The 23817-nt window shown below is 42.1% G+C and overlaps 1 long non-coding RNA gene across 1 annotated transcript in view; it reads left to right on the forward strand.

Annotated features, from left to right (window-relative positions):
- The window catches only part of LOC107976875 (uncharacterized), a 529010-nt gene that overhangs the window by 175868 nt on the left and 329325 nt on the right, over window positions 1–23817 (forward strand). The gene's annotated exons all lie outside the window — the stretch shown is intronic.

The raw sequence follows: 23817 nt of genomic DNA on the forward strand, positions 1-23817 counted from the left end.
ACAAACTCAGTGCTTCACAGCTTTTCCTGCCTCCTCTCAATCCATGAGTCCCATGTCCCCTTAGGGTGCCCCTGCCAGAGCAACTCTATAGACTTTCACATATGGGGTTTTGGTTTCTCAGAATGTCCTCATCCACCTTTTCTGCTTGGGAAACTCCTTATCGTCTCTTAAGACCCTCCCAAATGTTCCATTTTCTGTGAAATCTTTCCTGACTCTCCCAGAGTATGGGCTCCCACATGGCTGCTTGTAGAGTTTTCTGAGCTGCTACAGTGCCATATTTAGGATGCTTGCTATTGAGTCTGTGGCTTACGTGTGCGCTCACCAATGGCAGGGACGGAGACATGCTTATGGTGGCACTTTATGTGCATGCAGTAAAGATTAGTCCAAAAAATGAATCATCAAATCCCCTAGCCTGTAATTCATTTGACCTTATGACCATCCTGTAAGTGGTCTAATATTAGGCTTTCCCATTAAAAGTCAACTGAGATGGTGTCCTCTTCAGAGCTGTTGGGTATGTAGCAGAGAGAGTGCTGTATTTGCATCCAGAGGCTGCTGTAACAAATTCCCACAAACTGGGCGGCTTAAATGAGAGACATTTATTGTCTCACATTGCTGGAGACTGGAAGTCTGAGATCAAAAGATTGGTGAGGTTGGTTCTTTCTAGAGTCTCTGAGAGAATCTGTTCCCTGCTTCTAGTCTAGGTTCTTGTGGGTGGCTGGCAACTTCGGATGGTCCTTGGCCTATAGAAGCGTCATCTAGATTTATCTCTTCCTTCATTTGCACATGGTGTTTTTTTTTTTGGTTTTTTTTTTTTTTTTTTTTGTTGATATGGAGTCTTGCTCTGTTGCCCAGGCTAGAGTGCAATGGCACGATCTCAGCTCACCGCAACCTCTGGCTCCTGGGTTCAAATGATTCTCCTGCCTCAGCCTCCTGAGTAGCTGGCATTACAGGTGTGCACCACCATGCCCTGCTAATTTTGTTGTATTTTTGGTAGAGACGGGGTTTCACCATGTTGGTCAGGCTGGTCTTGAACTCCTGACCTCAGGTGATCCACCCGCCTCTGCCTCCCAAAGTGCTGGGATTACAGGTGTGTGCCACTGCCCCTGGCCCTGCACATGGTGTTCTACCCGTGCATCTGTCTCCAAATTTCCCCTTTTTATAAAGATACTTTTCATATTGGATTAGGGTCCACCCTAATGACCTCATTCTAACTTCATTACCTCTGTGAAGACTATCTCCAAATAACATCTCATCCTGGGATGCTGGGGATTGGGACTTCAATATATGAATTTTGGCAGGGCGCAATTAAACCCCTAGCAAGTTACCAAGTCTTTAGGAATATGACTTTTCCTCTCTGAGTGTCACTTTTCACACCTGCAGAATGAAAGGACTGGGCTAGCTAGATAAACCCTGAGCCTTTATCTTGTAGTTCTTTCTCATTCACTTTGGAAAGTCCAGTGGTAACTTTCTTTTCATCCATTTGTTTAACAAATATTTATTGAGTGTCTACTATGTCCCAGGCACTTGGAATTTGTGCTCTGTAAGCAGCGTTATCTTAAATGGTCCATGCCTTTCTGTTGAGTGAAACATAATGAAGTGTCCATGACATATCTATGGTCGGCATCTTCAGTGGAACCTTGTGTCATTCGATTGGGAATCCACCTCATCAGCTATTTGAATATTGGTTTCACAATCTGAAGAACAGGCCTGCAGTTGCCAGGCTTAAACCTTAGGCATAATCTTGTTATGAAATCTGTTTGGAAACACTATGACTGAGCTGCTTTGCTTGGTCATTCTCCAATCCCACGTTTCTGGCTTTAGGAGGCTCAGGCACCATTTATTTGTAAAGGAAGTAGTAGCACACACCTCCTGAGGGCCTACTTTGTTCAAAATCAAGCCTCATTCTAAATGTGCACAATGTAGCCAGCATCCATGCAGCAGAGACCAGGGACTGGACACCTCCAGGGGTGGTAGATGAGCCAGGTCCCCGAGTGTTGTCATGTGAGCCAAGGGCCTCCCTTCTCATCACAGTGCACCAGAGCTGTGTTCGTCATTTAAAAAACATCCCTGAAGTCAGTGCTTGTCATATGCTGTGGGCTCTATTCTGAGCACCTTTAGTCTTTCTGTGGCATTGTGAGGTGGAAACTATTATAACCATTTCACAAGGAGAAACCGGGTGGAGGCTGGTGTTGGGTAGGCAAGAGGGTCTCATGCACCTGCTCTGGGCCCAGGAGGCCTGCAGGTCCCCCTTAGAGACCCAAGTCCCCAGAGCTGGAGGCCCCTTCTAGAGGAGCTGCCTGGGGCTTTCTGCATCTCCAGCTTGGCTCCATGATTCTCAGAGTTGCCCTGAGCAGCCCTGCTGTGGGCTCAGCGCAGGGATTCCTGTACTGGTTAGATTAGCCCAGGGGTTCCTGTACTGGGGGATTGGGCTGATGGACCCTTCCTGCCTTTTCTCTCCCTTCCTTCTGCACATGGTGAGGGAGACCCTAAGCCTTTCATTTATGCTTCATTTTAGAAGCTTCTGTGCACTGAGGGTAAGAAGGAACACTCAAGTTCTCTCATCACACCCAACCCATGAGTAAGGCTGGCATTAGTTTCTAGTCTACTCTGGAAGCCAGAGGAGAATCCTACCAGAGCACAAGACACAAAGCAGGGAGACCCCTTTGTCAGCAGCTGCACATTGGTGGCCTCAGCCAGGGAGGCCCTGTCAGCTCTTTCCAAGTTATCTTCTCTCAGAGTCCTCCTGCAGCCCTGAACTGTCTTTACTCTCATTATATCCCGAAGCTTCTATTTTCATATGTCACATTCTTATAAAAAGAATGTACATGAACAAAGCCCCAACAGTAAATATATGTGTTTAGTGGGGTGCTTATTACTTGAGAGCTGAAAAGTAATATGAAATCCCTATTTTGACCTTGGTTTGGATAATGTAATTTCAGCATGAAGACTATGTTTTCATGTTTTAGTCTTCTCCTTCCCAAGTAAGAACACAGTCTGGCTTAAGTCCATCAAATGTCTAAATGAGGCAAAAACATGCCACTATCAGCTTGCTTAAGGCTTTCCAGTTGAGTGGAGTTTCAACTGGAGATCTCAGCTGCTCATTGTTAGTGTCAGCTGGTTAATGCTCCTGTTTTCCATGCAGGTTGTGTAGGGGACAGCACTTTCCTGTCTCTCCTGTTCGTTCTTCTCAGCCTCTCCTGCTGTCCTCCAACATATAGGGAGGTGCTTCTAGAAAGATGTGACTTCCCTGAAAGAGGCTCTTCTAGACCTTTAGGGTCCTGCTGGCAGAATATTTGCTGACAAGCATGTTATTGAAGGGCAGGGGAGTCCTTTCCTAGCCCAGGGGTAGGCTGTGGACTGTCGAAGGGGTTCTTAGGACACTGAGGGCATTGGACAACCTCCTAGGCTAGCTGGGGTTTATCCCTTTCTTTACTCATTTGGCAAATATCGAGTGAATTCCAGGTACCATGCTGGGACCTGGCCCTGTCTCAAGGGACTCAGACTCCTGGTAGGAGAAATAGAAAAGTAAAATAAGCAACTGAGTGCAGAGTGCAAGGGCAGGGTCAGCAAGGGGCCTATAAAAATGCAGAGCAGGGATTGTAGTTCTCATTTGTTGTTTCTGTCATTTTTTTTCAGCCAGTGTCATTCCAGAGCCTGCCGTGTATTTGCTCTGCTCACATTTATGATGTGGTATGACTCAACTTGTGTATCTGTTAGGAGTAAGAGTAACTCCCTCGTGGGTTTCTCATCAAATAATGGCCACCAACTCTCATTGTTCTCCAAGGGAGAATTTAAATTCTTTAAGAGAAAAAATCATGTCAGGTTTATTCTCTAGTATACACACAGCATCTAGTAGCAAGGTTAATGAAAAGGATAGCGAAGGAAGGATGACCTTTGGGGGGTGGCTCTTAAACTTTAACCTAAGAATCATGTGCAGAGCTTGTTAAAACAGATTCCTACCCACTAAGACTGATGCAGTAGATCTGGGGTGGAGCCCAAGTATTTGCATTTCGAAGGGCCACAATTTAAACAGCATCAGCCTATGGGGTTTTCTTCCCTATCTGAGATTGATGAAAAGAGGTGGCAGTGCATGTTGTTCCCAAAGAACTGCCATGAGATTTGCCACTTGCCACCTTCTTAGTAGGGGCCTGGGCCTGTCATACAGGACAGGTCCAAACGATTGGGGTTCTGTACAGGTGCAGGATGACATAGCCATGATGCAGGTATTTAACACAACCAGTGGAAATATGAATGTGTGCCTTCAGCATTCAGCTTGTTAAGTGAAATATAGGGCTATTAAAATATCTCTGCTTGTGAAACCCTTTTGTTTCTCTTTTAGGATCATTGTTCCTTCTTATGCCATCGGGTTCTTTAAGGAAAAGGACCTGCTGTTGTGGTCACTTGGCTTTAGTTATTCATTATCACTGCCTATTCATGCTGAGTAAGGTTTAATTTGTCTTTGAAATTTAGCAAAGAGCCCAGTGCTGGTGATCTGGCTGTGCTAACTCTCTCACCACACTGCTGAAGAATGCATTGACTCCAGGCACGGAACAGCTACCCACCAACCCATCAAGTGCTTTTGAATGAAGAGATCTGACTCAGTCTCCATAAAACTCTGTGATTTCTTTCCTTTCCAGCAATACTTGGAGGCTGGTGTCCCTGCTTAGACTTACTGCAGATCTCACGTATTGGGGCAGTTTTGCAGTCATTGCTGAAAGCTGTCTGTCATTTGTCTGTTGAAATAAGCAGTGTGGTGAAGTGGAAAGAGCTTTGGAGTCTTTCAGGACCTCATCTGGGTGTCCTCTGCTCCAGGACCTGGACTAGGGCAGAGACCTCATCTCTGCACACACAGCACCTAGCTTCTCCCTATCATAGCTTGCAATAGGCATTACTGAAACCAGGCCACATGCCTGCCTCCTTCGCTGGATTTGGAGTTCCTTAAGCACAGGGATTGTCTCTTGTTTCCTCTTTAGCCACAGAGCTCAAAGCAGGGCCTGATGCATGACAGCAGCTCACTCAATGGCTGCTGAACTCATTAGGAATTATACAGACCTATGGTCGCATCCTAGCTGGGGATCTCTTACTCACTTCTCTGAGTTGTCACTTTCCCTTTCGGAAAAATGAGGATGATAATATCTATCTGAACATGGACTCTCCATATGCCAGGCTTGATTCTATGTGCTTCATGAGTATGTCTCATTTAATCCTCAAAACCACCCTATGAGTGGGTATTAACATTGACTATATTTTCATTTAAGACCCCAAAGGAAGAGAGAAGTTAATGTAAGGTCACTTGATAAATGGGTAGTCAGGATTTGAACTCTGGCTGTTTGACTTCAGAGTCTGTACTTTTAGCCACTGCAGTAGTGGTTCTCAACTGAGGATGATTTTGCCTCCCAGAGGACATTTCACAATGCCTGGAGACAATTTTTATTGTAACTGTTGGGAGGAGGTTCTACTGGCATTTATAGAGCAGAGGCTAGGGTTGCTGCTAGACATCTGACAATGCACAGGACAGGCTCCCACAACAAGTATTCATTTGGTCCAAAATGTCAGTAGTGTCTCCATTGAGAAACCTTGCATTACGTTGTGCTCCCTCCATAAAATCAAGTTTGCTAAGAGCCAGGCCCAGAGCAGGCCCACAATAAATGATGCTCCGTTCTCAAAGTTTGCAGGTTGTAGTTCAGAGAAGAAGAATCACCCAGTCTCCAGCTTTATTCAGCAGCTCAAGTTTTATTCTTAATGGTTCCCAGCTGCTTGGCATCTCTATCTTGGGAGTTCCTGTTTTTGTGAGACATGCTGACAGTTATCAAGAGTTGGGGCAAAACTCTCCTTGGGAGAAGTCCAACTTCTCCGAGATCTGGCAAGTTCAGATGTTCCACAGAGAATGCCTACCTTCCTGGCCTCTGACCTCCTGGCATACATGATTCTGTGTGGTTGGGTTTTGTGCAGTTTCTCCTTTCATGGGAACTGACATTTCTCACCCTTTGCGTGGAAGACCTTGTGGGGTGCTTGCCACCATCAATGAGGTGTTGGTATGAATGCTGTCATGGTTTTGGCCCTTGAAAATGGATAAGCCAAGGAGAAACATGACAGATGGCCTGTCATCCAGAGTAGCAGCCATGCCTTGCATGCTGGGCACTTTGGTTGGAGAGCTGTGAGACCATGGTTTTACCATTGACTCACCAGGTGACCTTGGGAAGTGCCTGGAGCTAACTTCTTCTACTGCCAGCATGAAGTCCACCCACCTGCCCTGTACAGTTCCATGGAAGACCTTTGGACAAGCTGGAATTAGGGATCTTTTTATGAATAAATTTTCTAGCCATGAGCATGAGGAAGTTTGACTTAAAATGTTGACCATGTATACAGCATAAATTCACTCCGGAGTACCAATGGCAAACAATGAACTCTTATATCCAGCCTCTTACATGAGTAGAAGCAACTGGCTTCTCTGAGGTCTAAGGAAAAATCTAGTTTTAGTCAGGTTGTTACTTGGAATTTATGTGCTGAAGAGAGTTTGTTCTAACTGATAGACGTAGGACTCCAGATGGAAGAGTCAGTTGCCTCTCTTGGGAGCCGGGTGGGTGGGTGAGGGGGAAAAAAGCCCACAAGAGGATTTTTCAGTGCTCATGCTTCAGATGATACAAGGATATTTGAAGGACTCTCCAGAACTGAGAATGTACACTTCTCATCATCACTGACAGTGTTTGGAGCTTTGAGTTTCATGAATAGAATGGACAAATTGGCCTGGGTGTGCTGCTAGTATCTTAGGGTGTGACTGCTGCCTCCTGGCTGCAAATATGGAAAATTCTTGGCAAAAATGTAAGAGGGCAATAGAGCTAACGATAAAGTCCTTCCATGTGACCTCTTATCTGAACCAAGTTTGTCACCTAAACGAGACCTAGACAGCCATATCTGGTGAACTGGCCTCAGTCACACCACAGAAGTGAAAGGTGCAGTTCCTGACTAAAACATGGACCACAGGCACAGTGCTTGCACCCTCAGGGGCACAGTGGTCTCAGACCCATCTTCTTCTCAGGTTGGGAGGTGCCCCTCACATTCTATTTGCAGAGAGGCAAACATCAAATTGAAAGGCTGTTCAAAAGCTTAATGAAATTTATGTCAGCTGATTGAGTTCATGTTTCATCAGATGAACTTGACTCTGTGTATTAGTCTTTCTCACATTGCTATAAAGAAATATCTGAGACTGGATGATTTATAAGGAAAAGAGGTTTAATTGTCTCACAGTTGTGCGGGCTGTACAGGAAGCATGCAGCTGGCCATCTGCTCAGCTTCTGGGGAGACCTGAGGAAACTTACAATCATGGCTGAAGGTGAAGGGGAAGCAGGCTTACTTACATGGCTATCACAGGAGCAAAAGGTTGCCAGGGGGTGCTACACACTTTTAAACAATTAGATCTCATGAGAACTTACTATCATGAGGACAGTAGCAAAGGGGAAATCTGCCCCCATGAGCCAATCATCTTCTACCAGGCCCCACCTCCAATATTGAGAATTACAATTTGACGTGAGATTTGGGTGGGGACACATATCCAAACCCTATCATTCTGCCTCATCCCCTCCAAAATCTCATGGCCTTCTCACATTGAAAAATACAATCATCCCTTCTCAACAGTCCCTGAAAGTCTTCACTCATTCCAGGATTAACTCAAAAGTCCACAGTCCAAAGTCTCCTCTGAGACAAGGCTGTTCTCTTCTGCCTATGAGCTTGTAAAATCAAAAGCAAGTTAGTTACTTTTGAGATATAATGGGGTTGTAGGCACTGGGTAAATACTCCCATTACAAAAGGGAGAAGTTGGCCAAAAGAAAGGGGCTACTGGCCCCATGCAAGTTCAAAACCCAGCAGGGCAGTCATTAAATCATAAAGCTCCAAAATAATCTCCTTTGACTCCATGTCTCACATCCAGGGCACATTGATGCAATGGGTGGGCTCCCAAGGCCTTGGGCAGCTCCACCCCTGTGGCTTTTCAGGTTTCAGCCCCTGTAGCTTCTCTCAAGGGCTGGTGTTGACAGCCTGCAGCTTTTTCAGGTTCAGGGTGCAAGCTGTCAGTGGATTTACCATTCTGGGGTCTGAGGGATGGTGGCCCTCTTCTCAAAGCTCCACTAGGCAGTGCCTAGTGTGTGTGAGGGTTCAAATTACACATTTCCCCTCTGGACTGCCCTAGTAGAGGTTTTCCATGAGGGCTCCACCCCTGCAGCAGGCTTCTGCTTGGACATCCAAGCTTTTCCACACATCCTCTGAAATCTAGGTGGAGGATCCCAACCCTCAACTTTGCATTCTGTGCACCCGCAGGCTTAAAACCACATGAAAGCTGCCAAGACTCATGGCTTGCACTCTCTGAAGCAGTAGCCCAAATTGTACCTGGGCCCCTTTTAGCCACAGCTGGTGCTGGAGTAGCTAGAATGCAGGCAGCAGTGTCCCAAGGCTGGACAGGGCAGCAGGGCCCTGGGCCTGGCCCAGGAAACCATTCAGTCCTGCTAAGCCTCCAGGCCTGTGAGGGGAGGGTCTGCCACAAAGGTTCCTGTAATGCTTTTGAGGCCTTTCCCCATCGTTTTGGATATTAGCAGTTGGCTCCTTATTTAGGCAAATTTCTACAGCCTGCTTGAGTTCCTCCTCTGAAAATGGACTTTTCTTTTCTACCACATGGCCAGGCTGCAAATTTTCTAAACTTTTATGCTCTACTTCTCTTTTATATATAAGTTCCAATTTGGGGTCATTTCTTTGCTCACACATATAAGCATAGGTTGTTAGAAGCAGCCAGGCCACATCTTGAACACTTTGCTGCTTAGAAATTTCTCCTACCAGATACCCTAAATCATCACTCTCAAGTTCAAAGTTCCACAGATCCCTAGAGCAGGGGCACAATGCAGCCAACCTCTTTGCTAATGCATAACAAAAGCAACCTTTTCTCCAGTTCCCAATAAGTTCCTCATTTCCATCTGAGACCTCCTCAGCCTGGACTTCATTGTCCATATCACTCTCGGCATTTTGGTGACAATTTAAAAAGTCTATAGGAAGTTCCAAAGACAAGTTTCCCTTGTCTTCCTGTCTTCTTCTGAGCCTTCCATACTCTTTCACCCTCTGCCTGTTACCCAGTTCCAAAGCTGCTCGTACATTTTTTCATATTTTTTATAGCAATGCCCACTCCTCATTACCAATTCTCTGTACTAGTCTGTTCTCAAATTGCTATAAAGAAATACCTGAGACTGGGTAATTTATAAAGAAAAGAGGTTTAATTGGCTTATGATTTTGCAGGCAGCACAGGATGCATGATGCTGGCATCTACTTATCTTCTGGGGAGGCCTGAGGAAACTTAGAATCATGTCAGAAGGCGAAGGGGAAGCAGACTCATCTTACATGGCTGGAGCTACACACTTTTAAACAACCATATCTCATGAGAAGTCACTCACTATCATGAGGACAGTACCAAAGGAGAAATCTACCCGCATGATCTAATTATCTCCCACCAGGCCCCACCTCCATACAACATTGAGAATTACAATTTGACATAAGATTTGGGTGGGGACACAGATCCAAACCATATCACTGTTCATAGGCTATTGGAGCCTGAGAATTCTAACATAGTCAGAGGGTTCCAAGTTGGATGCCACAGGGCACTGTGCTATTTGCAGTAGTCTAGGAACGATGGCTCACCCCTGTAATCCCAGCAGTTTAGGAGGCTGAGGCAGAAGGATCACTTGAGGCCAGGAGTTTAAGATCAGCCTGGGCTACATAGTAAGACCCTCTCTCTAGGAAAAATTTAAAAATTAGCCCAGCATGGTGGCATGTGCCTGTAGTTCCAGCTACTTGGGAGCCTGAGGTGGGAGGATCACTTGAACCCAAGAGTTCCAGGCTGCAGTGAACCATGATCACACTACTGCACTCCAGCCTGGGTGACAGTGTGAGGCCCTGTCTCTTTTAAAAACAAGTAGCAATTTTAGCACTTTAGCACTTTTGTATACCAGCACTGTATGAGGTTCATTATTTATAATCCTTTTAACAGCCTTAAAATTTCTTATTATTTACCCTTTTTTCATATGAAAAAAAAATGAGACCCAGAGTGGCTAGCTGACTGTAGATGATTAGTTAGTGGGAAAGCTGGTATTGGAACCTACGTCTGTCTTCAAAAAACACCTACTTTCTGTCATTACCCTCAGATCAATCCTATATAGTTATGGAAAAGCTAAGCTGCTATACAGTAACCCAAATACACAGTGGATTAAATAAAATTACCATATTTGAATTACTGTTAAATAACAGTCTCCATGGTAGATAAATGGTACAAGAGAGGTGGGTAGCTTCTTGAAATCATTCTGGGACCCAGGTTCCTTCTCTATTGATGCTCCACCATCTTCCAGAATGTTCTCCTCATCTGCATAGTCACTGACTAGTCAATATCATATACATGTTCCAGCCCTTGGTTAAGGAAAAAAGAGAATGAATGGAAGGCAAGCAATTTACTCTGAAGAAAGTAACCAGAGGTTGTCACTTATTACCTGCCTACGATGGAGAAAACTTAGTTACCTAGGCATACCTAGCTGCCAGTGAATCTGTAAAATGTGTTTCTGGTGTAGTGGCTGTATGTTCTGCTAAAACTTGGGCTGAATGTGTATGTGTCTTGATGCTAAATAGAAGGAAAGAATGGGGTTTTTAGGACATTTCACAGTTGTAAATATACAACTCTACATGAAATTAAAAACATACATGTTTATCTTTAGAAAAAAGTGAAGCGCTTGAAAATTTAATCTGACAAGGTTCTCTTGACCTAGCCATACCTGCCCACTGAGTTGACACCAGCGCTAATGAGGAGTGAGATTTTGGTGCAATGGCCTAGGCTAAGTGAACAAGGATCCTGTCAGCAGGCTCCTTGCTGATCTTGCCCGGGGGAAGAAGGTTTCCTTGAATCCTGACCTTAGCCAGACTTATCAAGAGGTAGTCACTGATTACTCTCAGTAAACACTTGGCTCATCATCCAGTACTTAGGATTACAAGTCAAGCACTCTCTTTTTGGAATTCCTGCTGCTCCTGGAAAACTCTCCACTCTGTAGATTCTAGGGGGTAGGAGGATGGGATTGGCCCAGGAGGATGGTGCTGAAAGTTATCAGGATGTTCTGCTTACTTCATTCTGTCTACTTTTTCAGTGAAGACAAAGGAATTAAAGAATGCCAGTGTCACTCTCTGATGCCTGAGATGAGATATGGGCAATAGTTATAATTTGAAATGCCCTGGAATCTCTTCTGGGATTCTATGCCAGGCACAAACATGTGCCTGAGGTTGGGGCACTGTAGGTCCCATTCACACCCTGTCTTTTTACATTCCTTTCTCCAACTGTATTGCATGAACAAAAGACCTTTGGTTGTAAGAAATCTGAGTTAGTTTCATGCCACTTTCTCGCTTCATATGTTTGTTGTTTCATCTCTTTGGGATTTCCTAAGCCCCAGGGCCCCTACTCTTGATTCCCACACACTGCCCTGCAATATCTAACCAGCTCTTCATCAATTCAATCTCATGGCCACCTCTCTTCCTCCGTGGGGTCTCCCTTCACTCCCTGTCTGATCCAGGGCCTTCTTGTCTATGCTCTTGAGGATCTTTGCATTTCTTTCCTTCTTTGTAGTGTAGTGCAGTTCAGTTATCAAAAACTGCATCAGTCAGGGCTTTGCCACTTAATAGCTTTACAAACTTGTGCAAGTTTCTTCCTTTTGCCAAGTCTCAGTTTTTCAGTAAAGTTAGGTAGCAAAGCATCCATCTTTGAAGACTACTGTGAGGGTCAGATGAGACAGTGTAGGCAAGTTGTTTAGTGCAGTGTCTGGCACATGGGAGGCATTCAGTAAACCTTTGGCTGCCTGGCACCAGAAACCCATCCTGATATTTGGAGGCTGAGTCCTGGAAGGCAGTCACACTTTTTTCCACCATCAAAGCTGAAAGGCCAGATGCTGCTTTTTCTCTGCACCGAGAATGAGAGTGTGGGTTTTGCTCATCAGATTCCCCTGCCTCAGTGAGTTCATTTCACATCTCGCTGCACCCTGGAGGGGTTTGTTCTGTTGAATTTGGCAGCAGCAAGGACAGCCTCTCTTCCGGAGCAGCCACAAAAGAAGGGCCAGCCACAGTGTCCTCACCAGATCTTCCCTGTGGTGAGATTTTGGCTGTGGTCCAGCTGTGTGGACTCTTAGTTTCTGCTCATTTTCTCTGTCTGGTTCTCCAAGCTTCCCAGCAGTTCTGCGAACGTATTTTTCCCCAATAATTTTTTTTTTTTCTGCTTAAATTACCCAGAGTCAGTATCTGCTGTTAGAGCCAGGACCCTGGCCAGCAGAGTTAACTCTTATCATTATCATTGTCGTTGCTGTTATTGACCTAGTCACATTACACAATACTGCAATCACAGAGTTACTCGTGTGCCTCCCCTATTAAACTGTGAACCCAGCCCTTGAACTGTTCCTGGTACAGTATTAGGCTCAGAGTAGACTTATTGAATGAGTGTATGAATATATAATGATGGATGGAAAAAAATGAATGAATGAATGAGTAGATGAGTGAAATATTTGCTCAGTGCTTATGATGATTCACATAGCATCTGACTTAAAGTTGAGAGGCTCAACATAGCAGAGCTCAGAGACTTTGCTCTCTTTCCTGCTAGAAGGCCTAAATGACCTGCTTTTTCAGGTTGAAAAAAGTTTACAGATACCTGTGGAGGCTCTCTGATTCCCACTTACCTTATCCTGTCTGCAGCAGGGCTCCCCTCTAGTAATCATAACCAGTTAGATGAAGTTTTGCTTTGTTTGTTGGTTTTGAGATGGAGTCTCGCTCTGTCGCCCAGGCTGGAGAGCAGTGGCATGAACTTAGCTCCCTGCAACCTCCGCCTCCAAGGTTCAAGTGATTCTCCTGCTTCAGCCTCCTGAGTAGCATGGACTACAGGCGTGTGCTGTCATGCCAAGCTAATTTTGTATTTTTAGTAGAGATGGGGTTTCACCATGTTGGTCAGGTTGGTCTTGAACTCCTATCCTCAAGCAATCCACCCACCTCAGCCTCCCAAGGTGCTAGAATTACAGGATTGAGCCACTGTGCCAGGCCAGGGTTTTGTTTTTTATGATATATGTTAATGCCCATTCCTTTATTTAATCTTTACAAAAATGCTGCTTGATGGGCATTCTTATCCCCATTTTATAGATGAGGAAACAGAGTCTCAAAGAAGATAAATAGCTTATAGAAGATGACTCACCCAGGAAATAGCAGAGATATGTCTCAACCTAGATTTCCTAAGCTCCAAAGACTCTGCTCTTGCTATTTTACTTCCCCACCCAAGGAGTAGTAAACTATCAGGGAGGGTTATTTATTGAGAGTAATTTTTTTAAAGAAAAAACAAGTTGAATTATTCTCTTCAAAGACAGTAATCACATTATCTTAGGCATTCTGTCGGCAACATGTCAGGAAGATTTGCATATGTCATAGCCTAGGAGCTACACTTGATGTTTTGGAATTTATCTTGATCATTAGAAAGCCACAGAAAATTGTAGTACATATTATGCTTCACAGCATAATCAACTAAACCAAACAAATTTTCAGTGGTAATAAACCAAGAAGACTTAGCCAAGAATTGGTATGAGTTTTTTAGGACACTTCCCTAAGATGATCTTGCATGATATTTGTCTCCCTCTCATACTGGCTCAGAGTGCCCCTAGTTTTATTTCTGACAGTAGTGCTACCTACATGGCTGTGTTCCTTACATGAAACATACAGGTTATAGACCCCATCATACTCAGCGATGTGGGATTTAACCACACTGCAGCTATAGAACTTGGAGACAGGAACACTTTGCGAATTGTCTCCATTTTACTCCATAGCCTCAGGCTGGTGGTCCACCTGAGAGGAGGTGCGAATGACTAAGAATGTCTTAAAGAGGATTGTTGGATGCAATTGTACACTTTTGATGTGCATAATTCCTTTTCAGTAACATGTCACTCTATCTCAGTAACAGGAAGCCTTTACCTTGGCCCTTGGATCATATGTCTTTAGCAGAAGAACTGAGATGAATGGCATCATATACACTCCATTTTAAGTTTTGTTGAGGGAAATATAAACTTTTTAGTAAGGGAAATGACAACTTCATTCTCTTAGTCATGATTCAAGTATTCATTTAAATTTTCTTCATCACACCTGTCACTGCCTGATAGTATCATGTTGATGTATTTGTTTCCTCATTTATTATCTGTCTTCTCCATCTAGAATGTGAGCTCTGAAAGAGCAAAGACCTTCTCTTTTCTGCATAACATGATAACTGCTGCACCTAGCACCATCCCTAGCACCTGATTAAGCACTTGGTAAATATCGGTTGAACCAGTGAAGTACTGAAATAAAGTAAATTATTGAATTGGACTGGCATCTTGATACCCAAAGTCAACATTCTCATAGAAGTATATAAAAAATGCAAAAAACAGACTAATTATGAAAAGATGATGAAATGAGCAAAATGAGTTATGAATCTATTATCTTCATCAGAGCCATGTTTTCTTATCTGTATATTGAGAATTATGGTGGTTACCTGGCAGTTTTTTGGGAGGATTAAAGTTAATGCATGTACATGTGGGTGGCAGGTAGTGGGCAGCTACTCAATGAATATTAATAAAGAATTAATAATGGAGGTAAGGGAAGGTGTGAGGATTATCAATCCACAGAGTAAAGAGGACATGTTCATGGGAATTCTACTTCGAATCATCAAGTCTTATTTTGGCTTATATTCACATATTTCCTCATAATTTACAGAGCCCTTTTTCTATACTTATTTCACCTAATGCTCATGCACCACAGTCTTGCCTGGTGATTATAATTAGTCTCATTTCACTGATGGGAATCAGAGCTAGGGCTCCAATTTAAGTTTGGGGATTCCCAAACTTTCCTTCCCAGGTGACCTCCTCTGGTCATCGCCTTGTCTACCTGGCCAGGCTTGCCTCCATAGCCCAATTTTGCATTTTTTTTGTGTGGAATTCAGACCAGGAGTCCCTTGAGGGCAGGGACTGTCTCTATTTTATTTTGCAAAATTCCAGATGCAATCTAGTTGCTCATGTGTTTATTAGTAAGAGGGTTATGCAAAGACATTGCATACCTGGTTAGTTTAATATGGGTTTAAGCAAACACACAGGCATTTCGTTTCCCTCTGTCCCCACCTCATCCATCGGCCTCCTCTTCCCCTGCAATCTGAATGCACCCTGTGTCAGCCAGTGGATTTGGTGGGGAAGGAAAGCAGGTAGGAGGGGGATGTCTCCTCCTGGACAGCACATCTCCTGTCTCTGCCTGGGCTTTTCCATTTCTATCCTGCATCTCAGTTCCAAAACACCAGATTTAAACCTTGCCTACTGGATGTAGAATTACCAAAAAGACAATCCTATTAAATTATAGATTGGAAATACAAGAAGCAAGGACAAGAGAAGCTTCAGGTTAGAAGGGACCAAAGAGGTCCAAAGAGCCAGAACTCCCACCCTCTTCAGTTTAATCACTTTTTATTGACTCCTGTGAGGTACAAGGTATTTGTCCTGCTATTCCCTCTCCAGCTGCAGGACTGATGGTTATTTGTATCATTCCTGGATTTTCTGATGAGTGGCAGTTCACCCAGGAAGACAGTTTAGAACAGTGGTTAACAGTGTGGGTTTTAAAGCCAGAGAGACTTGGGTTCAGGCCTAGCGTGGTGGCTCATGCCTGTAATCCCAGCACTCTGGGAGGCTGAAGTGGGAGGATCACTTGAGCCTAGGAGTTGGAGATCAGCCTGGTCAGTATAGCAAGAACTCATCTCTACAAAAATTTAAAAAATTAGCCAGGTGTGTGGTGCACACCTGGAGTCCTATCTTCTTGGGAGGCTGAGGTGGGAGAATCACTTGAGACCAGGAGTTCAAGTCTGCAGTGAGCTATCATCATGCCACTGCACTCCAGCCTGGGTGACAGAGTGAGACCCTGTCTCTTAAAAACAAAAAAACAAAAAAACGAAAAAAAAAAAACACAAAAAAACAAAAACCTGAGTTCAAATCCTCAACCCTAAATTGATGATATTGTCTCTCAATGTTTCTAGCTTAGTGACCTCATACAAATTATGTCATTTCTGTAAACCTGTTTCCTCTTCTCTCCCACATGGGTAAAGCAACATTTTCCTCTTAGTTTTCACTGAATGTTAAATTGAACTGTTCTCTTAATTCCCTCAGGACAGAGTCTATGTGTGGTAGAACCCCAGTAAATGATAGAGATTCTGACCTTACAGGGCTAACAGGTCCATTTAAAAACTAATTTTCATTTTCAGAATATTTTTGAGCCATAAAAATGCTTATCCTTTTTGATTAGTAATCAGTAAAATGAGGACAGCGGTACTTTGTTTCAAGAAAATTATTCTTGAGAATAACAAAGCTATAAGCATTAGGAAGTTTGTAGCACTGCTGTTTATGATAAGAACATTTTGGAAATGACTTTAAAAGCCTTATAACAGATAATGAAGTAAATTATTATCTATCTTTTCTGAGAGATGTTATGCTTCCATTATGATATGTAAAGACCATGAAACAAGATGGATAAAACGTATAATGTTAGATTTAACATGCTGAATCCAAAATTATATTTATATTATGATTATAAAATGTAAATATATTTATGCACGTGGGCAGTAATTGGTGGGAAAAACAGAAAAATGAAAAAAGTATTTTGGCTGATGAAATTCAGGGTGTTTTTTCATTTTAATTTTTATACACATCACTTGTATAATACATAAATACAATATTTATGTATTATAATAAATAGATATGCAAAATGATTTTTAGAGAAAAATACTCTTCTCTTCTCTTTAATAAGGTGGTGGCCTCTGACCAGAGCTTCCTTCTTCCCTGGCTGAAGAGCCACTTTATATTTTATGTTCTCCAGGACATGGTCTAAATCAGTGTAACCTTACACAAGATCACTTTGGTTGCTAGAAAATGATTTGCAAGTTGGCTTGGCTGGGAAGATCTAGACGTCAGAGATTCTCTGACGTCTGATGTCCAGTTTTATAGGAGATATGCCGTTAACCACTAAAGTTTCCCTCCTGATGGGCAAGTTATGACAAGGCTGGTGGCTAGGGTGGTGAGTAGATCTGAGACTAAAGCACCCTAGGAAGAGTTGAAAGAAATGGGTCAGTCAACTGCCTTCATATTTTTGTAGATAGCTCAGGTGGAAGAAAGACTAGACATGTTCTGTTTATTTTTGGGACAATGAGTAGAAGATGTAAAGCAACAGAGTTTAGCTTGACATAAAGAAGACTTAAAGAAAATTAGTTACAGATGTCCAAAAGTAGGATGATCCAACTCAAGAGGTGGTAAGCTCACTGTTCTCAGAGGTGTTGCTGATGGAGGCTGAAGGCTGTGGTGGGGACATGATATTGGATGCGCTTGGAGGTGCTTTTCACACCTGAGATTCCTGACTCCTCCCTGAGCTCCATTCCTAGTTGGTGACAGCAAGTCTTAGGGATCCGCCCTCACCTCCTTTCTTGTCACCCACCCTGAGGCACTCAAGGGCATGACTTCCCATCACCATGTTTCAATATTGCCATTTTCAAAATAGGCAAGTTAATGATCTATTAACTAATCTCAGTTTACTGTGGGGATTAATGAAGATTAGTAAAGAAGATTGTCAAGAGATTAAATTTCCCTGAAGACTAATGTTATAATTGGGCTGCAATTTAGGTGAGTCATATTAGAAGAAAGAGTTACAGATGACAAAATATTCTGACTCCGTGTAAATAATATTTATTTTATAAATTCATTCATTGATGAGATATTACTTGAGACCATATAAACACTAGGAATTTTCTCTAACATATGTGATATTGGATATATGATACCATATAATATGCAAACATAATTAAAGCAAAACTATTTTTTCCACACAAAATCCGCCTGATTACTCTAAATCAGTCTAAATCCCTTTTTATTCCTACTTTTTCCATCTTACCTTGAATTTGTGGTCCATTTAATATTTTATGTTAAGCTGTATTTTCAGACGGATTCAGGGGTACTGTTCAGTCATTAGCAAAGTAGATGAATGATGATTTTGTTTTACATTACATAAAAAGTGAATATAATGATTTTGCTACTTTTCCAGATCATTCTAGTTTATGCTTGTATCTCACAGGTAAGAAGGCGTGAAACAACTAGGCAGCAGAACAGACAATTTTTCACTCTAGCTGCTACAATGAGGCAGCTTTTTTTGTGGTGGATGTTCAAGATGGCTGAGGCCAGCAATTATTCTTTTTTTCTAATAGCAAGAAGGTCTTTATAGGGCTTAATTTGGAGAGAAATTAGTTTTCCTTCCATTTTGAGATTTGCACATGTTTAAGGACTCATAAAAAGGAGCTCAAGGCATAGATAGTGAAAGCAAACAGGACAGGGAGACCAAGAACATCCCTTGGCAGTGATTTACCAAGGTCAGGGGTGATGCTGATGGAGGGGTCAGCCTGAGGTGCCGGTGAGGATGAGGTGCGTGGTCTGTAGAGGATTTAAAAGCAATAATAAAACAGACTAAAAGTCAGTCTGCTTTTTATTATCACCATGCACTCAAAAATCTCAATGCCAATGATAAAACACTCCATGAGAAAATCTTTTCTTGTTCTAAGTTTTTTTTTTTTTTATTATACTTTAAGTTTTAGGGTACATGTGCACATTGTGCAGGTTAGTTACATATGTATACATGTGCCATGCTGGTGTGCTGCACCCACTAACTCATCATCTAGCATTAGGTATATCTCCCAGTGCTATCCCTCCCCCCTCCCCCCTCCCCACCACAGTCCCCAGAGTGTGATATTCCCCTTCCTGTGTCCATGTGATCTCATTGTTCAATTCCCACCTATGAGTGAGAATATGCGGTGTTTGGTTTTTTGTTCTTGCGATAGTTTACTGAGAATGATGATTTCCAATTTCATCCATGTCCCTACAAAGGACATGAACTCATCATTTTTTATGGCTGCATAGTATTCCATGGTTTATATGTGCCACATTTTCTTAATCCAGTCTATCATTGTTGGACATTTGGGTTGGTTCCAAGTCTTTGCTATTGTGAATAATGCCGCAATAAACATACGTGTGCATGTGTCTTTATAGCAGCATGATTTATAATCCTTTGGGTATATACCCAGTAATGGGATGGCTGGGTCAAATGGTATTTCTAGTTCTAGATCCCCGAGGAATCGCCACACTGACTTCCACAATGGTTGAACTAGTTTACAGTCCCACCAACAGTGTAAAAGTGTTCCTATTTCTCCACATCCTCTCCAGCACCTGTTGTTTCCTGACTTTTTAATGATTGCCATTCTAACTGGTGTGAGATGATATCTCATAGTGGTTTTGATTTGCATTTCTCTGATGGCCAGTGATGATGAGCATTTTTTCATGTGTTTTTTGGCTGCATACATGTCTTCTTTTGAGAAGTGTCTGTTCATGTCCCTCGCCCACTTTTTGATGGGGTTGTTTGTTTTTTTCTTGTAAATTTGTTTGAGTTCATTGTAGATTCTGGATATTAGCCCTTTGTCAGATGAGTAGGTTGCGAAAATTTTCTCCCATTTTGTAGGTTGCCTGTTCACTCTGATGGTAGTTTCTTTTGCTGTGCAGAAGCTCTTTAGTTTAATTAGATCCCATTTGTCAATTTTGGCTTTTGTTGCCATTGCTTTTGGTGTTTTGGACATGAAGTCCTTGCCCACGCCTATGTCCTGAATGGTAATGCCTAGGTTTTCTTCTAGGGTTTTTATGGTTTTAGATCTAACGTTTAAATCTTTAATCCATCTTGAATTGATTTTTGTATAAGGTGTAACTGGCTAGCCATATGTAGAAAGCTGAAACTGGATCCCTTTCTTGTTCTAAGTTAAACAACTACTACGATGACTGTTAATAATACACAAGCTTCATATTAGCACAGTTTTATATCTTAGGCTTTTATGTCCATTGTTTTCTACATGAAGGTTAATTTGGAGAACTCCTAGTTATACAGTTGGTGTTCAGGACACAAGGACTCAGCTACATGCATTGGTTTTGGGGGTAAGTTCATAACGTTTTGGAATCTTTCGTGGTTGTTTCAGATGTGCTTTATGTCTCTAACACCTGTAGCACTACCTATTCTGTTGTTTAAACAGAAGGTTGGAAATAAATAATGACAGCACAGTTATTATAAGGATAAAGAAGCAAAATCTAAGCTACATCAATTCTTTTAGTCTGCACGACCATTTGGAGGTTGTATTTGTGCTGGAAATTTGAAACAGTGAGACAGAGTGTTCACTGTGAGGTGTAATATTTTTGTGTATTACGTACAAGTTTTGGTCCATATCTGAAATATTCTACTGTTTTGCATAATATGCTTAAAATGGAAATTTATCCTTCTTTTGAATTGTTAATTGTTTTAAAGCTAAAGAATAAAGAAAATAATTATTCAGTGGTAATTATTAAAAATAATTTTATTGTATAGAGGGAACGTTTCATAAAATGAACTGTTTCAGATGTCAAATTTACTAGGTCCACCACTGGTTTTTGGAATTAGGCAATTTTGGGCCAACTTCTATGAAACATTTGGTCAACTTACTGAATCATTCAAAACCTGAGCTATCTCATGAATAAAATAAGTATCTCCTTTGTAGGGTTATTGTGATACTAAATGAGATAATGCATGTAAGTACATAGAACAATACTAGGAACATAGTAGATGCTCAATATAGGACAGTTTAGCAGGAATAACAATAATAATAAAAAGGACACTTGTGGATTTCTGTGAAGCACATTGCAGAAAGGCTTTGTATATTAAAGAGATCCAAGCTGAGATCTAAAAAATTATAGGTAGAGTCACTGAAAATTCTCTCAAAATAGCATAGCCTCCTTGTTATAAAGAAGTAACCATGCTCATTCATTCCTTCATTCGTTAGAAAACAAACCTTTTGGAGAGTGCATGCTCTATTTTAGGTTCTATCTTATAGTCGCAAATAAAACAGACCCAATCTTTATTCCTGTGAAAGCTAAATTCTAGCAAAGCCCTCATAGAATTAAAGTCCCTTCAGGTACCACTACCTGAACTAGGTAGACCCATGCACCATTTATAGTCAGAACTGTGGTGCCCACAGTAAGTGGGGAGTAAGCAGAATCACAGCTCAGCAGTGGGGTGTATTTGAAAGAGCATGCATTGTGCAGTCAGATTGAGTTCAATCTCAGTTTCTCCATGAACTGCATGACCTTGGGCAGGTCATTTCCTTTTTGCTATGATTTAGGTTCCTTATTTCTAGTACAGTGATCATAATCCTTGCCTCCCATGGTTCTTATGAGAAGTAAATATGAAAAGCAGGATAATAGAGTAGAAGGTTGCTTTGTGGAAAAACTTAAAAAAAAACCCCAAAAATCAAAAACAACCCCTTTCCAAACCCCAAAACAAAACAAAGATAAATGACATAGTATTGTTCTGACGCATAGGGATACTCAATAGGTATTATTTCTCCTTTCTGTCTCCCCTTATCAAATTGTGCCTGACTAGAACCTAGCTCTGTTGGGTGCATCATTCCTTACACCTACATACACATGCATATGCACACACATGTATACATATGAAGACATCCCGTTTGGGATGACCACAGTTGGAAGGAGACTGATTGACGTTTAAGGAAAATTACTCAGGGTTGCCATTGGCTGTTCATTCTAGTTCTTGAAAGCATGCCTACTGATAGTACGTAGTCCACTCCATATTTAATATGGACTCTCTACTTTTTTCACCTACTTTTCCCAAACTATACATTTGGATGTTTGCCAACCTGATGTCTAGAATAAGTATCTGTTTGCTTCTGACAAAGTGCACATATGGATTTCTTAGACCAAATCTATTACATGAGGAGTATGCCAGCTTTAAGCACTGTTGGCCATTAGATTCTTTGCCACCTTGTAGAGAGAATTAGAGCAAACCAAGAGTCATAGCTTTTATTGACTTTTTCATAAATTTTCAGTCCACAGACATAAATTGCTTTGGGAAGAAAATCTATATCCCATGTAGACTAATGCTCACATAGAATCTAAACCTTAATATTACCATGGAAGTCAGCAGAGATAGTAGCAGTCCCTTGAGGGAAGAGATGATTTTCCATGGCGTAAGTGAGGTATCCTGATGCCCCATTTTTATAAACGTGCATGATAATAATGCAAAATCCCATTTGGATAAGATGAACGTATACTCTCTACCCTACTTGACAGAGTAACACTGTGGTGACCTCATGTTTTTTGTTTCAAAATAAGAATGCCTCAGTAGACAAACTGATGCTGTCATCTAATGGCAGCCAGAAAGAAGGGCCTAAGATCAACTATTCCAAGATAAATTTCCTGGGTTTTGGTAAAAGCCCTTCAGCATTTACACAGCCTAGAGTTAAGAATCCTATTCATCTGTTACTTGATTAATTTACCTTCATACATTTTGCAACAATTTGGAGTGTTCACAGGGAATTGGCATTTCTTAATATTTGGTATTATATGGGGGTACTATTCTTTAACAGTCACTGTTGGCACTTGAAAACAGCTGTAAAATTTTTCCCCACTAAAATGAGCATAACCACGCATATGACATAGAACTTGGGGGTCTTGATCCTTCATTGTCTGGTACTGGCGATAACAAGTGAATGTAGCAAACTTGAACCTGTAATAGGTGTCTGCCTTTACTTCACTTGGCTAAGGGTGGGTTGGCCTTTTCTCCAGGTAGAATTTTCTTTAAGTCGGTATCAATTCCCTATGACAGATTCTTATGGTCTTCCTTATCTACTCTATCATTCTTCCTGGTAGTAATATAACACCCTTAAGTTATAGGTGGATATGAGGCTACCAAGGTAAGAGATTTCATTTCTCAGTCTTCCTTGCAGCTAGGTCTGGTCGTGTCACTAAATTTTGATCAACGGGATGCAAACAGAATTGATGTGTGCAACTTTAAGATCACATTTTTATAAGGAAGCTATTGGCCTTTCATGCTCTGTATTTAATTCTCTTGGCTCTAAAATGGTGACAGCCAGAGATGCTTCCTTGGATTCAGAGGAAGCTGCGTGTTGAGGATGGCAGAGGCACACTGTCAACCTGGACCCTTACATGACCTTGTGGAATAGAGCTGCCCACTTGCCTTTGATGACCCTCCTACACTTGACCTATTAACATGAGAAATAAACTTCAGTTATATCTAGGCCATTGTATTTTGGGGTCTCTTTGTTATAGCAGCCCAACCAGCACACTAGCTAATATAGCCTTTTTCAGGTCATCTGACAGATACATCATATGGAGCTCTCCATAGTCCCTCAACATCGACTGTGTTCCGGATGCTTGTCCTTTTCAATTCACCATTACTTAATGCTTATTAGAGGTTTTAGTGTGAGAAATAAAATTCATAGAGCCCAGTGTGAAGAGTATGCTGTGAAATGATTCCTCCAGAATCTCCAGATGTTCTTTTTGGATTAAGACAGATCATCAGAGAACTGCACACCTGGGCTGTCTTGATTTGGCTCCTTGGAGAATTGCTCCACGGATCTGAGCCTTGGCCTTGCGCCATCAGCCCACACTGCGGAATGCTAGCAAACAACCCTGCGAGCCCCGCTGCTGCACGTCCAGGAGGATGATTGAGGATGTGGTTTGCTACCATTTGTAAGGACCCAGGGGAGAAATTTCTTTCAGACCTTGTACCAGGAATAGTCATGCTTCTCCTGAGCAACTGGCTTGTTTTGTTTTTGTGGACATTCTAAATTGTGTAACTGTCTGTGTCTTTCAAAGCCACCTCAAATCCTCTGGGAATGAGACAGGGTATAAA

The sequence above is a fragment of the Pan troglodytes genome, chromosome 11 (assembly GCF_028858775.2).
Source record: "Pan troglodytes isolate AG18354 chromosome 11, NHGRI_mPanTro3-v2.0_pri, whole genome shotgun sequence".
Taxonomy (NCBI): Eukaryota; Metazoa; Chordata; class Mammalia; order Primates; family Hominidae; genus Pan; species Pan troglodytes.